Here is a 16,035-nt window from a genome sequence, read left to right on the forward strand (position 1 = left end):
ATCAATAATATCGCAGAACAAAGGCAAAATTATTTGCATGTTTTGAAAGTGTTGCTGACATGTTTCTATCACCTCCACCTTTAACTACCATCTGAATGCTTTTCAAACCAAAACGTCTTCGCAATCTTTCTTAACAACTGACAGAACCATAACACACCTTAACAACGATTGTGCACCTTTGAGCATGTGGCTCATTTGAAAGAGCAAAATGTAGTATTGTGGTCTAGAAAACTCAAAATGTGATGTCCCCATATGTGGATGCCAGGTCCTAGGAAGTTAAAGGACAATTTTGGCAGCTGAACAGCGCTGTGAGATGCCTGTGCTGTGGTCTTTGATGTTTTATACTGTGCCAAACATTTCCAGTAGGTAATTGGTCTGGATTGCAAGCAGACCAGTTTAGACCTGGACTTTGGCATTGCCTTGCTGAAGTAAGAAAGGCCAGATATTTTTCCAGAGAAATATACTTTTTCAGCCACCGTATGTACTGTTACAAAACTAACATCAGTCATTACCATATCTGGGCCTTTACAGATGTGTAAGATACCCATGCCATGCACACTGATGCACATGGATTTGCCAATTGATTTTCAAACAGGAAGTATTATCCTTGAAGTGATTTGTTTTAATTATGAATAAAGGAAATTGACACACCTCAATCTCTCTAAATATAAAAAAGTCTTGATTAAAAAAAAGTTACATTTCAAGACACACATAATAATTTCTAAATCATTCATGCTGAATAAGATGTCACATGAATGTGCTCACATAGAGATAATTTAATTGAACATTTTAATGAATATGATTTACATCTAAAGATCCTCAAACACGAAAAACACATTTGATATCTGTTTTGTCTCTTGTGACAAAAACAGCATCCTTACATGGGAATCTGTCGGTTCAAAACGCTTGTTTGTCTCGCCTTTATTAATGCTTTTAATTATTTCCATGTGGATGCTTCTCAAGCTTTTGCCTGGCAACAAAGGTACCCTGTTTCATCCGAACCATTCAACAGTTTAATCCAAAATGAGGTCCATGGGGAGCAAATAAAAAAAAACTCATTATTGTACTTGATATGGTTGAAGTCACAAAGTTAACAGACATTAGAAAAGTAAAAGTCATTTACAAACTGAATTCAGTTTCTATGAAAACATTGTAATGATTAAAGACTCACATTATCATTACATTCACAAAATCAGGTGCGATGGTAGGATCAGGTGAAGGCACAAAAAATTTTACAAGCAATATATGTCTTATTAATCATGTTTTGTTCTTCACAGATTGAACCCTGACATGACTATTTTTAAATGCTCTTATACTAAAAATTTGGTCTTATATTCATGATTGACTGCGATTAAATTTGTGAAAACATTTATTTTATGGAGAACAGAAATGGACCATCGGGCACCATCTACTTATTTTGTCTGAATATGATATACACACTTTGTTAATATGTTACAAAAATGTCAAAATTATTTCATGTAATTGGATTGGTGTTGGCCAGAGGGGCCGATGGCGCGATATGGCAGCCTGGCTTCTGTCAGTCTGCCCCAGGGCAGCTGTGGCTACAACTGCAGCTGCCTCCACCAGTGTGTGAATGTGAGAGTGAATGAATAGTGGTATTGTAAAGCGCTTTGGGTGCCTTGAAAAGCGCTATATAAATGCAATCCATTATTATTATTATGAAAAACTAAAACGAACGTCTGCATGTTTTCTTATCTTGAGCCTCGTTTTCAAAATGTCTCACACCTTGCTTTTTAATCTTTTTGTTAGATTTATTTACTGAGTTGTTGGATTCCTTTTGCATTCGTGTGTGTGTCCGTGTTTCTTTTCTATTAATTTTATGTGATAGATACATTATAGTATCATTTCTACTGATGTTGAAGACACTCTGCTGTTCTCTCTTTTATGTTCCTCCATGCCACCTTTAAACAATGTGTTCAATGCTACCTATTTTGTTGATGATGAATGATGCAGTCAAGTTTCCCTTGGGGTTCATGTGCTCACACGTTGCTCACATTGTACTGCATCTACAGTAAGATGTGAGAAAGATGTTTCATTTTGTTCAGTGTCAGAAAAAGATACAAATTTGACATTGATGTCTGTTTTTTTCCTATACTGCATTATCAATGCTAAATGTATTCATCCATTTCAAATCAATGACAATATATATTTGTCATTGACTTGAAAAGCAACAACAGTGTCTCAGAATCTGCAAATGTTTTAAAATGCATTACAGCTTAACAAAAACATGGCTTCAATGTGATGAATTATCATTTTTAAGAACACTATGATTCCCTGCATAATGGTTGCATAAATAGTTGATCCATCAAAGTAACACAGTGCGGCTGGAAAAATACAACAGAACGCCGAGGCACAACACATTAAGATGGTGGTAATTTTTGGTTGTGCTGGCTCTGTACACTAACACATTAGACTCGAAGATAGTATGGTGTGAGCTTTCAGTTTTAATTTCAGTATTCTACTTTCATGTCTGACAAACAGAATGCCAACTCCATCTTAAAAACAAAAATCACTAAGCTTAAGGGACAAAAATCTTTCACACTACAAGTATGCAGTCCTGTAGAACGCAAGTACATCCCACGATTTACTTTTCATAAAACCACATTTACCAGCAATAAGTTAAAGTTATAATTTTGTAATTATTTGTCTGTCTCTCGCAACATCGTGGAGATAATTTTGTCCCACTCTTCTTTACAACAGTGCTTCATTACATTGAGGTTTGTGGGTAGTTTTTATGCACAGAATATTTCTTGAGGTCCTGCTAGAGCATCAAACCTTTGACTGGGTCATAGAAACACGTCGATTGTTTACTTTTTTTAGCCATTCTTTAATAAATTTTCTACTGTGCTTGGGATCATCGTCCTGTTGTATGACCCAAATTACACCAAGCTTAAGCTGTTGAACATTAGGTCTTACATTTGACTATACAAAAATTGACATTTGGCATACAAAGTTCCAAATTCACTGACTGCAAGGTGTCCACATCCTGTGGCTTCTAAAGAAGCCCAAATCATCACCACGATGCTTACAGTTGATATGAGGAGTTTGTGCTGACGTGCTATGTAGGGAATTGTTATATATATGTATGAAGTGCTTTCATGAGCAAATGTCAAACATTATGCTTCTTTTCTAAAAATCTAATTTTGAAGCACTGACTAATTTTCTCTTCGTGATCCACGTAGGCCTGACATTTGACACTTCCCGGCAGTGTTGCCGTTATGATGCATGCAAATGAAAGTTGAGCAGAAAAAACACAGCAAACAAAAATGGCTTATTCTGTTATGGTTTATTGTATTTTCATATTGATTTTATTATGGTCTCTTATTTTCTTGCACATATTTCTGATATTGCATTTCCCTAAATGTGTCAGCTCCAGTTGTTTTTAAATGTGCTGCATGAATAATATGTGGGAGTTTTTATTATTTGATTTGACTTTACACAGCTGACCAACCACAGCAAAAAGCTGGACTTACAGTGTGAAAAGGCTCAAACAACTCCTTCAAGAGTGAGACATCTCTTATTAATGTGCATGCACAAATATGGTTCAGTGGTTAGGTCTCCTGCAGACGCGATCAACAACGGACTGAACTGACAAGTTGTCATAGTTGAAAACAAAAGTTCAGACTTTTTTAATTAAACTTGTTTTTGTAAAACACAAAGTTTGTTTGTCTGCTCAACTTAATGCTTTGTTTCTTGTAAAAGTAACCATTTGTCAGCAGGGTGCCTTACAGAGTAAAAAGCTGTGGTACAATGGAAATATTCCAAAAATAGCAGTTTTGAAATATGTCTGTGGCAAAGATGTGATAGAAATATATAGTAGAGCAGTAGGTCCATCATAGCTTTAAGAGGGAAACAGATTTAGCTTTAAAGCAGTGACAAAGGTTTAATGTGACATGTATTCAGCTTTAACCCAAAATGCATACTGAAATGGATAATTCTCAGTGGGGGTTTCTATGTTAGTCTTTTTATAGTCAAAGTCACAAATATTTCAGTGAAATAACTTCCTCATTTTCGTGCAATATTGCTTCATCAAGGCTCAGAGCAGCACATTTTTTTTTCATTTGTCAATGGATAAAAGTACAATACCTGGGAGAATTTAGATCATCTGGAGTATACCACATCCTTTACTGTCAAACCTGAAGGTAACATTGCAGAATGATGTGTTGAAAGGCTGTGCAAGACCTTGGCATAAATTACTTTAACTTTTGTCTTTATTCTGCAACTTTACAGGACAGAAACAAGGCAACATGAATGTCTGATATATTTACTCGAGCTGTATCGTCTATCTCCTGGTTTTTCACCTACCAGAGAGACAGATACACAAGTTTGAGAGCAAAGAAAAAACAGACAAGACAAATACAAGGCTATTGAGTGACAACACAAGTAGAGCAAGTAGCCCCATAAAAGAGCTGGCATATGAAGAGGTTTAAACATGTCTAGCAATACATGACAGGTGGTCCTCGATGAGTATTTAGTGAGTGGTTGAACTGCGTCTCCATAGTCACATAATGCCTGTGATAGACAGTTTCATACATTTAACAGACACCTTCATCAATAAGCACTGTGCAGGGGGTTGCAATGTAATGGATCTGTTTTCCACATAATGGGTGGTCTGCAATCGATCTACCAGAAAAAGAAATGGCATCTTTTTCACAGGAAAACTTCCAAGTCACTGAAGTTTCACAGATAAAGCCTCAGTGCAAAGTTTCCCTTTTACACAAGAGATTACTCACTTTATGGCTAGCGTGCCATTCTGTACCTGCGTGCTATCATTCACTCGGACCACAGAGCACAATGCAGATAAAGTAACAGACCTCTAGAAGTCGTGACAATAAGTGGAAAACTGCTTGATGGCGTTGTCACCCCGGTAACCTAGAAAATGGAACTTCCTGAGATGTGTCAAGACAGGATTTATTTTTGTGCCTTGAGCTACACTAACAGTGTGTGAAATGAAAATAGCAATATCAAATCAAACGCTTGTTGGTAGCTTGTTTATTTTTCTTCTTAAAGGTATTTGGTTTTATGTATACTTTATAGGTAAAGATTTCAAAATTACCTGTATTAACACACAAAGATAAAGTTAGGGGAGCTGCTGTAGCCAATACTGACAGAGGTTGGAAAAAAGAGTGAGTGGCACTTCGTGAGCCCAGAAGGTAACAGCAGCACACATGATCACACACAATTGTTAATCAGCTGAGTCAGACATGTCAGGGACTGTCATGTGTCATCAGACTTGATGGAGAAACTCAGCACACTGCCCTGACACAAAAGTTACTAGATGATGCAAAAAACGTGTCAAACCACTACAGGGCCCATCAAAGAGCAGCAGTCCATTCATCTCAGTAGTCCATCATCATCATTCAAGACAGAGTTATACACCACGAGATATGTAGCTGCACTCAGCTGTGTTCTGTATTAAGCCCGTCTAAATCAAGGTCGTAGTGTTTTCTTGTTGTTTTTTTTAAGTGGACTTTCTTTTTCCTGGTTGATTGGAGCTTTGGCTAATGGTGTGCAGAAGTGACAAGAGGAGAAGATCATTAATAGCAAGATGAGAGCAGGCAACAGACATAACTGTAATAGATTCAGAGTCTATAAGTACAAATAATTAGTAGACACTCATGGCCGTTTTTGACTCTTGACTCATTTAAGTGCCTTAAATACATCAAGCTAAAATCCCTCAGAGGAAATCTTGAAGGATGAAGCGATGATTCAGTAAGATTTATTAAGGAATATTTTACTCTTTTCAAACAGTCTGCTACAGTTTATATGGAAACCTGTTATTAATATTAACATTAAGACTGAGGCTAATAACCACATGGTGAGAAATGAATGCATCACATGAAGAGAAACAGACATAATGTGGTAATTATCTTTGTTACTGTACAAATTATTTGAGAATAGGGCTTCCAATATCTTTTTAGTTCATACGGTCATATTGGATGTGATACAACCACAGGTTGCTAGGGGAAAATGTGTTTCTACAGTAGCTGGCTTTTGCTGGAAGAAATGGAAAGAAATGCCAAGAAGGTGCCGCACCAAAAACCTCATAGCGATGGCGTTGGTTGCTAGAAGGTTGCTACAATTGCCTGTAATAATATTTATTAATATTTGTCTGCAAATATTCTCCAGTTACTATCTTGGCTGTAGTAGAAAAATAAAATAAAAAAATGAAAGTGCAACACAAACTGGAAATGGAGAGGGTTCACTTTCAAAGTAAAAGTTGCATCTCAGCAGTACATCCAATATGTTTCAAAAGGCGCAGCTTTTACTTTGAAGAAGAACAGTCTTCATTTCTGAGTTGGGTTGCAATTTTTATATTTTTACTACATCTCAAAGAGCGGCTGGTAGTGTTTGTAGAAAAGTATGTCACTTCCATTTAAACTACGACTGCAGTAATATGCTATTTTTCTGACTGATCTGTAGACCTGCATGGCGGGGCCTTTAATAATCACTTTCCTTGTAACTACTCACAACCTCTAGCAACTATCTGCAACTCCTATTCCAGCAAATGTCTTGTCGAGCTTCTGCCATCATCCTTAATTCAACTGAAATGGTGCGTATTTTTTTAGAAACAAGAAGTCAGGAGGTTCGTGACTACACGCCGCACTCTCAAACACTACCGGATTTATACTAGACTTCAGAACTTGAATAATTTGTGAAATTGCTGTCATGCCCATAATTTGCGTGGTAAAAATTAACTACTATATTTGGTTAACACCTTTGATACTGTGATAGCAGTGCAAATTGGTATGCTAGTAAATTGGGGTCTTCTTTGTTTGCCGCTCATTCCTCCTGTATCTTCACTTTAGGATTTTGTAGACCTGCTTTATAGCTGCTAAACTAAAGGCAGCATTTTATGGCATTTTGGGTGCGAATAAAGATGGCTGATTCTACTTGAATCAAGTAGAATCAGTAGAAACAATCAAAGCTGCCTAATTGTTTTTTTTAATGTATATATTTATTTCATTTTTGCGCTTTTGGACAATGAATTATGTGGACATAATTTAGCACAACACTGATTTGTTTAGGATGACGTTTTTATATTTTACATCCGTATGTTTCTGCTGGTTGTTCCATCAACCTGCCTAAGATAAGATAACCTTTATTAGTCCCACACGTGGGAAATTTGTTTTGTCACAGCAGGAAGTGGACAGTGCAAAAGTTATGAGGCAAAAATTATAATACAATAAGAATAAATACAGTACACAACTGTACAGAATAGAATAAAATAAAATAAAATAAAATACTATATACAGTAGAATAAAATAAAATAAATATACAATAAGATAAAAATAGAATACAAATACAAATACTATATACAACTGAGTAAAAATACAACGATGACAGAAAGGATTATTGCACTTAGTATTATTAGGGGACTACACATGAAAATTAGCCTTTTCTGCTAAATCTGATGCACTTATGACATCATGTATAAACAGAAAAAAATCTGTAAAATCTCTCAATGACAAATAAAGCCATGGCTGGGCACTGATGCTACAGGACATGTTGTGTGAAATGCGTAGATGCAGGAGGCATCTGGGAAAGATGAGTTATAAAAAAGCTCCTTGATAAAGGCTTTAAAAAATAACCGTCTAATCATCCATTGTAGTGAGCTCAGATTAAAACAGGCATCTTTCCTGGAGGAAAAATAAAATCATTAACACAATTTGGGGGTATTTTTACAAGTCTACAGCAACCATACAATGACCTGCAATATTCATAACCCATACAATATTAACTGACCTTTCTAAAAGACAGGACTTGTTGCCCGTTAAATTAACCACAGATAATTGTACAGTCTGACATCATCCACCTCCTCTATGTAAGAGAGTAGGACAAATCGTCTTGTATAAAACATTTAGAAACACTAAATTAAAACCTGTTCATGTAGGAAAACATACATCAGTCCGTTTTAATTAAAACTTTATATAGTCAGGGTTAAATTAAAATTCAAAATGATCACCTCTACCTTTCTTTATTATTGATTAATATTTACTAAATAATTAAAAGGTTATATGGACTGAACGTATATAGCACTAAAAGCTTCTGCATTACTCTGATTTATGTACCATTACACGTGTGTCATTAATTATAAATACTTTATATTTAATCTTCTTAACTAATCAAGCTGGTAGGGAGAGGAAATTATGGGGTGTTTATCTTATAAAACCTAGGTGTTGAATATAGCTCTGTGTACAATATGGCCATTACAGCAGAAAAACAGTGGAAGGAGATCACAAGACAAATTGAAGAGGGAGAGATCCTCCAGTTCTTATTTTAGAAGAAGTTGATTCTTTCACATTGAGAAGTTCGTCAAGCAGATGATCACATTTTCTCCAGCAGAGTGGATATCTGCTGTTCAGAAGGGTCAAGGAGAGAGAGTGACAAAGGCAGCTGAGACGAGCATCAAGGAATAAGCGGAGTGTCTTTGAATAAACAAAGCAGACTTCTAAAACATCAATAGGAGAAGACATCAGTAGGGAAAACACTGCAGTTTCTTAGGTGCTTTAGACAAAATGTGTTGAAGAATGGCTATTATCTGATCGGACAACAGCTGTACAACAATTTCTAAAAGAATACGGGCTTTGAGTTGGAGTGTGGTCATACATACACCAAAAAGTGGTAGTACAGTACAGAGGAAATGAAAATATGCTGGCTTATATCCATCAGAGCAGCACACAGCAATAATGAGAGGGGTGGAGAGAGAAAAGTCAAGCCATGGGCCAAGAGCCAGCTGCCAAATAACAATAAAAAGCACTTGTGTGTGATAGATCAAGCTGTGAGAGGAAGATGAAGGGCATGCAGGGGTCAGAGAAATAGAAATCCTCTGTGATCTCCTCCATCTCTCACAAGGACCGTCTGGCGTTAGAAGAGACACTGAGGGGAGACAGATGGCAAAGAGGAAAGTTAGGAGATAGACAGAAAATGGGGATAGATAGACAAAAATATTAGAAAAACAAGAGTGAATAAAGGACTGGATAGGTGGGGAGACGACAAGCCTATGAGCACAGAGCTCAGCTCCATCAACCCTATGATATAGGGATACAAGAAACCCAGGAAAAAGAAGACAGAAAACAACTAAACATCACATCTGGAGTTTGTGCTTTATGCCCACAATTTTACAGCTCATAGTAGTTTTATTCGATGTCTGCATTACTGTGTCTTACTGTTCTTATTTTCATCATATTTTATGTCTCCACCTGTTTGCCCATCCAACCAATCATCCTCTGCTGTTCATCCAAGTCAGGGTTGCGGAGTGCCTGGAGCCTATCTGGGCTGCCATAGGGAGAGAGGCCTGGTTTTTAGGGCCTAGGATTAGTTTTATCCAACTTGTGTAGCATTTCTTAGTTTTGCCTATTTTGTGCCCTCCTTGGAAATTAAAAAAAGTTATCTATCCATCAAGCTAGAGAATCTTACCAGACATCTGACCTCTGGAGCTTCTGAGACACATGGGTCAACCAATTGTAAGAGGGCCTGGGGGATAGTGGGAAGGAATGGGGGTTAGTCCGAGTGGGGAGACTCTGTGGTTTAGGTGTGAACTGGGCCTTTCTCACATTTATCACAGTCAGGTGAGTCACTGAGTGAACCTGACCAGCCCGTCCTCCCTCCTCTTTACTGATTCCTAAAGATGATGGAATATCAGAAACCTCTGGGACTTTCTAAGAGAACAGTGTAGGATGATTACTAGAGAAAAGATACAGAGGAATACATGAGGGAATGTATTTCACACTAACACACCAATACTTTGAACTGTTGCGCTTGTCTGCTGAAGCTTGCTGGCTGTCACATCTATCTGGGAATCAATTAAAGAACAGATTTACCAAATCTTATGAAAGTGTGACGACTGATGAGTATTTAAAAATCTTTCTGCTTCTCCGTGTGTCTTCTCCGTTATGGATCAATACCTCGTTTATGCTGTCTATAATTGAAATGCAGGGAGGCTGAGGTGATTTACTTGGCTTTAATTTCCTTGTTCGTCATGAATACTAATACAAGCCCAAGGGCATCAGATCTCCATTTATCTCTAAATGCATACAAACATACATATCCCCTCTCTATTAGCTTAAAAATGCTCATTTATAAATGTCTGTACAAATTTAGAAATATGAAAAGGGAAAACAGATATGGTTAGACATTTCAGAATTAAGAATATATCACTCAAGGGTTTTTTTATTCAAGCTTTTACTTTAAATTAAATGATCAGGTCTAAGACATAACAATAGAGCAAAAGCCTTCCTTATATATTGCTGGACTTCAAAATTAAATATTCACTCTTTAGAAAGGTTTAGCTGTTTTACAAGTAACTACTTTGGCATCTGTCCTTTCCTCTTTCCCCTGCAATTACAGTCGTGAAAAGTTGACCACAAAAAGATCATTAAACTCAATCATTACGCATAATTATCCACAGTTTATAACAGTTCACTACTTAATGGTAAGTATTGTCACCTCACAGTAAAAGGGTTATGGTTTTTAATTTTCTGGTCAGCTGTGGTCTTTCTGGCTTCCCTGCACTGGCTCAATTTAATTGAATTCACTTGTATTTATATAAAATCAGTTCACAGCAACAGTCACCCCGATGTGTTTTATACTGTAAAAACTCTACAACAATTAAAAAGAAACCCCAACAATCAGACCCATGAGAAACCACTTAGCCACAGTGGGAACAAAAACCTCCCTTTTAACAGGAAGAAAATCTCCAGCAGAACCAGAGAGGGAGCCAGAATTTAATATTTACTAATGACTAAATACAGTAGTGGTGTATAAACACACATGGAGTGAAAAGAGGTAAGTGAGGAAGAAAAGCTCAGTGCATTATGGGAAGCGCCCAGCAACCAGAGCCTGCTGTGCTCAACTAAGGGATGGTTGAGGGTCACCTGATCCAGCCCTAACTACACGCTTTATTCAGAAAGAAAGCTGAGAGAGTGTCTGGGCTCTACCTTCCTTTCTTCTTTGAAACTCTGGAAACCAGAAGTAAGCCTGCAGTCTTAAAGTGAAGTGCTCTGCTAGGATAAAAAGGTACCACAATGTCTTTAAGATACGAATAACTCTGATTATTCAAGATTTTGTATGTGACAAGACACATTCTGGATTCAGCTCTGAATAAACAGAGCTAAAATGGGACAAATATGGTCTTTCTTTATAATCCCAGTTAGTGCTCTCGCTTCACTGTTCTGGATCAGCCGGAGGCTTTTCAGACAACTACTGAGATGAGTTGTTTAAAATATCCTGAACTTTTCTATCAGTAAGCGCTGCTGTTTTTACCGCTGTTAGCCAGTGCAGTGAAACTTACTTTGTACTGGATCTAACGTTCTTGAATAAACTCTCATATGATGTGACAGTATAATCTGTTTATTAGGAAAGTGTCATCTCTGAGCCTCAGATTAGCCAGCATAACATTAGCTCATAACCAGTTGTTGTGGTTTAGGCGGCTCATTGTCAGCTGTCTGAAGATGGTGCGGTTGCTTGTCTAATCTGCTAAGAAAGAGCAATTATAACAAAATAGGGAATAAACATATTTGTGCACATTTTTGACTGTTAGTACCCTGGCTTCAGTTCAAGACAAGAGACATGAGACTTGAGGTGAGGAGGAAGAGGATGATATTTTAATAATATGTCAGTCGCATCATTTCTGTCCTTTACTTTCCCACGTCTTTGGTTACATTGACCCCTTCCTGGACAATAAAACACAAAGGTTTAATCCTAAGGATGTTTGAAAATCTAGCTTCAAAGTCTTAGAGGGGCTTAGCCCCAAGTCATAATGTCATGCGTACAGTGGCTTACATTTAATATAAAAGGAATATACTACTTCAAAATGTAGTCAGCTCTTTTCATATTTGCAAACCTCAGTGAATTTGATCTTCAGAATATCCATTGAGATTTTTATGTGTGTTGCTGGAAAGCGCCCATGAAATTCATGTCACCTTCTTTAACAAAAAATATCAATTGTTTTTCCAGCTAACTTCACCATCTGCCTGTTTACTCACCTGGTTTAACAGAATTAACAAACCAATAAAAGGCACAAACTGATCCGTAATAATTGTGTTCAGTATTCAAACTGAATACAAGCTGCTGCTCGTCTTCGACATGTAGCATCCTTTTGAGTTCCTGCCAACTGGAACTGGAGCTGTACTGTGAATACACACTGAAGCCCGATTCGACTAGAATAGCAATAGAAAAATATAACAACCTAAAATAATAAAGTAACTCCTTTGCTGGTAACCAGCAATGTGCCAGCAGACTAATGGCTCAGGAAGCCAAAATTAGCTAGTAGTCTTGAGTGATTACGGCTAAATCAGCTACTTTGTTGACATTATTTAGAGAACAAATGAAAATATGCAGACACTTTGCAAATCACAGCAACATCCTTGCTTCGATCAGAACAGTTTGCATGTTTGCTATGTTTCAGTTCAACTGTGCTTCAAATCTACATCACTGATGAAATTACCTCTTTATTTTCTTCAAGGCGCAGCAATAAAATACATTATTACTACTACTACTAATACTACCATAGTTATTTTTAGGGGTGATGTAGCCAGTCGCCAGCCACATAAAATGTGATTTGGCAGAACAACAATGTCAACTCAATCATTGTGTTCAAGATATTGGAGCAGTATGGAAGCTACTGGAAAGTAGTTCCTATTCCTATGTATTTTTAATGGATTAATTCCAAGTTTACCAGAACACACAGGTTGACATGTATATGTAGTACAATATTATTTTTGTTTAATTTACAAACGCAAAACAAAAATGACTGACTGTACCTTTAAGTAAAATATAAGATCCTTGTATTCATTATGTGAGTGCAGATCAAACAAATTCAAACAATCTGTCTTCATTAATGCCTGAAGGTGGCTAAGAAATATGTAGGTTTCTACTTAAGACGCAGAAAATGCTCTAACCACTTCCAATTTCTTCAGGCACCTGTACACTTTACCCTCGGAGAAAGGTAAAATTACAGAGGGAAAGAGGGGGAAGTGATGGCAGCATGGTAAAGTATGGAGGAAAGAGCAAAAGGAGTGAAGGACCTTGTTAAAAGCCCCTCTGTGACAGCCAAGGAAAGGCTGCAGCTCAAAGTCATTACATGTCGCTGAAGCTGTGGAGAGTGACTGAAAAAGAGAGTTGTATGGACTGAAGAGGGGTTTCAGAGGTTGGTACCACGCAACAAGCAGAAGGGTGCAAGTATGGAAAAAGAAAAAAATGGAGATCAAATAGCAGGTAAGCGAAAGAAGAAATGAAGGAGAAGAAATCAGAAATTAAACTAAACTGTGTTGTTTGACCTGCACTTATTAATCTTCATGAGGATACTGGAATTTTTTATCATTTGGTTATTTGATAAGTAGAGTTTAAGCAATATAAAACAACAAAAATTAGGCTAAAGCTATACAGTAGTATCTATAGTGTCATCAAGGTTTCTGTAATTTATATGTAATTAATAATAATATGTATTTTACTGTATTTATTTATTAAGGATTTCTCCTATTACATTTGTAATATGTTGCTGTCAAAATACCACAGCCTTCCTGATGTTCATTTTTCATTATTTGCTGCTTTTTTAGTTTAAATATATATTTTTATTTTTGAATAAATCCTTTATCATGAGAAATTATGAATCTGTGGCACTCTATTCTCCTGTCTCTTTCATCTCTTTCCCCTCACACCCAACTGGTCATAACATGCGGCTGATATTCCCTGAGCCTGCTTGTAGTGGAGGTTTTCTTCACACTGTCGCCAAGCGCTTCCTCATAGGTGGTTCCAGTTCCTATATAGTCTAATATTTGCAGTCCCTGCCTTATAGTATAAAACGTGAACTGTGAATTGGTGATATAAAAATTAAATCAAATCTCAACTTCTTCCCTTTCAAACATTTTCATTTTCTTCATCTATTTGATATGTAGGTGCTCAGCCCCACCTACACAGCAAACTACCAGGACTGTTTGACCACTGAAGCATCAGAAATATTTATCTCATTAAATCTTCAATCATTCAGTCCTTGTCTAATTTCAGTCACGGATCCCGAGTCTGGCAAATGGCACAAATGAATTATTCAACAGCTGAAGGAGCCTATCAGAGAACCTAACTCCTCTGTTGTTTAGAGGCTATCTTAGATAGTGGTGTAACTCCAACAGTCACAACCCGTTTAATGAATAAGAGTCTAGATAAAATAGCTTATCAGTCTTTACATGTGGAAAATGCTTTTTGGCGCTTTAAATCTCCATGCACCACTTGAGGTTTAAGAAAACATCTGGTCAGATTTCACTGCAGGAGAGTAGAGCAAATACAATTCAAAAAACGTTCACCTCTCAGAGACACGTCTCACACTCTGACATATTAAAAATATTCTCCAGGTAATGTATTCCTCTACCAGCAGGTTTTCCTGTGGTGTCACTCAGGTGGGACCTCAGTGTTGGTTTTAGAGTGCCATTTAATGATCTTTAATAGAACTTAACAGCTTGTGTCCCACGTTTCTCCATTGCTTCCTATATGACAGGCCGTAAAATCCTCCTCGCTGTCAAATTACTCGGAAAAGAAGATGAGAAATGTTCTGTGCGGTATGTTAGTTTAAGAGTAAATGCATTAGTGTCTGAGATTTCAATAGCAGGAATTGCTTCGAAAAAGATATAAGTAAATTTTACACTCAGTTTAACTGTTTCTACTGTTCCGCGCAGTCTGATGAAGTTGCATTTCGTCTCCCTATTTCAGATTAAAGCACTCCTTTTAATCTGTGAACACCTTGACAAAGATGGAGTCATCCTTGCAAACTTTTGAGTGTTTCAAAGTCACGCTCTCTTAGAGTAAATCTAAAGCTACAGTGTCTGGGGAACAAAAACACTGCAGGGAGAGGACTCTCATTTGGCTTCAGTTCTCCTAGGGTTGCCATGTTCCCCAGGCTGATGGATGAAGGGAGAAACTCATCTCATGACTAATTATTTATCTTCCCTCCAGTAGTGTTGTGTCTGGGGGTTGAAAATAATACAACCCTCAGGTCTGACCAAGCAGTAAACAAACTAGAATGATGGAGTTAATAGAGTGTCTTCTTTCTTCCCTCTCTTGAGCATTGCTGCTGTACATAAAGCCTATAGACAACATGGCAAATTTTATTTATCTTTTTTTTTTAATCTGTTTACCTATTGTTCTGTTTCTTTTTTCTGTAACGTGTTGTTAGAATGGCAGTTGCTCATTTTCTTTGTAGCCTAATGGCCGATCCACACTACTCTACAGGCTCCGTTTTTTTCTAGTTTTGGTTCTCTGTGGTGTCAGTGAGGGGATGTGTTTTCATCTGAGGTACCAAGCTCTAGATGCTAGGACAGCAAAACTGTTGTCCAAGTCTTTTGATTGTGAAGGACAGCCAAAGAGAAGAGAGCTGCCTGAAATGTAGAGGAGTTCAAATGGTTTGATTCACATCGAAGCTGAACACAGAGCCTGCACCAAAGCCCAGTAAAAGCTAAATAAGCCTTATTTTGAGCTGTGATTCACAAAAGGTTCTCTGCCAGTCCAAGATAAAAGAAAAAAATGGAGCTGATCATGGGTGGTCATAGTAGGTCTATTTTGAAAAGAGTGCTACTTTATATGAATGGGTTTATGGTGACTTTTTGGGGCGGGGTATGGAAACAATGTTATCTTAAATAATAATTAATTTTATTTAAACCTTTCCTATCTGTGGTTTCAAATTCAAAATAGTGTTAAGATTACACACTGAGTACAGCTCACTACTCCATTTTGTGTTATTGAAGTAAACAACAACAGCCTAATTTGGAAAAGATTATGGAGCAGATTATGCTCCTCGCTGCTTGATGCAGCCATGATGCAATAGATCAGATTTACAAATCCCCCTAACTGGAATCAAGTCGTGGCTTGTTGGTGTAACAAACTTAGAATTTTGTGCAAATTGCTGCAAAATTATTGCACAAAGGTTACCATTACAACATATGCTGTGCATCTGGAGGGAGACACATTGAGCACTTGTGGACACTGTTTTGTGTCTAACACTTCATATATTGCCATGTATTTTAA

Source organism: Haplochromis burtoni, unplaced genomic scaffold (genome assembly GCF_018398535.1).
Source record: "Haplochromis burtoni strain Fernald_Lab_line unplaced genomic scaffold, NCSU_Asbu1 Contig_194, whole genome shotgun sequence".
Taxonomy (NCBI): Eukaryota; Metazoa; Chordata; class Actinopteri; order Cichliformes; family Cichlidae; genus Haplochromis; species Haplochromis burtoni.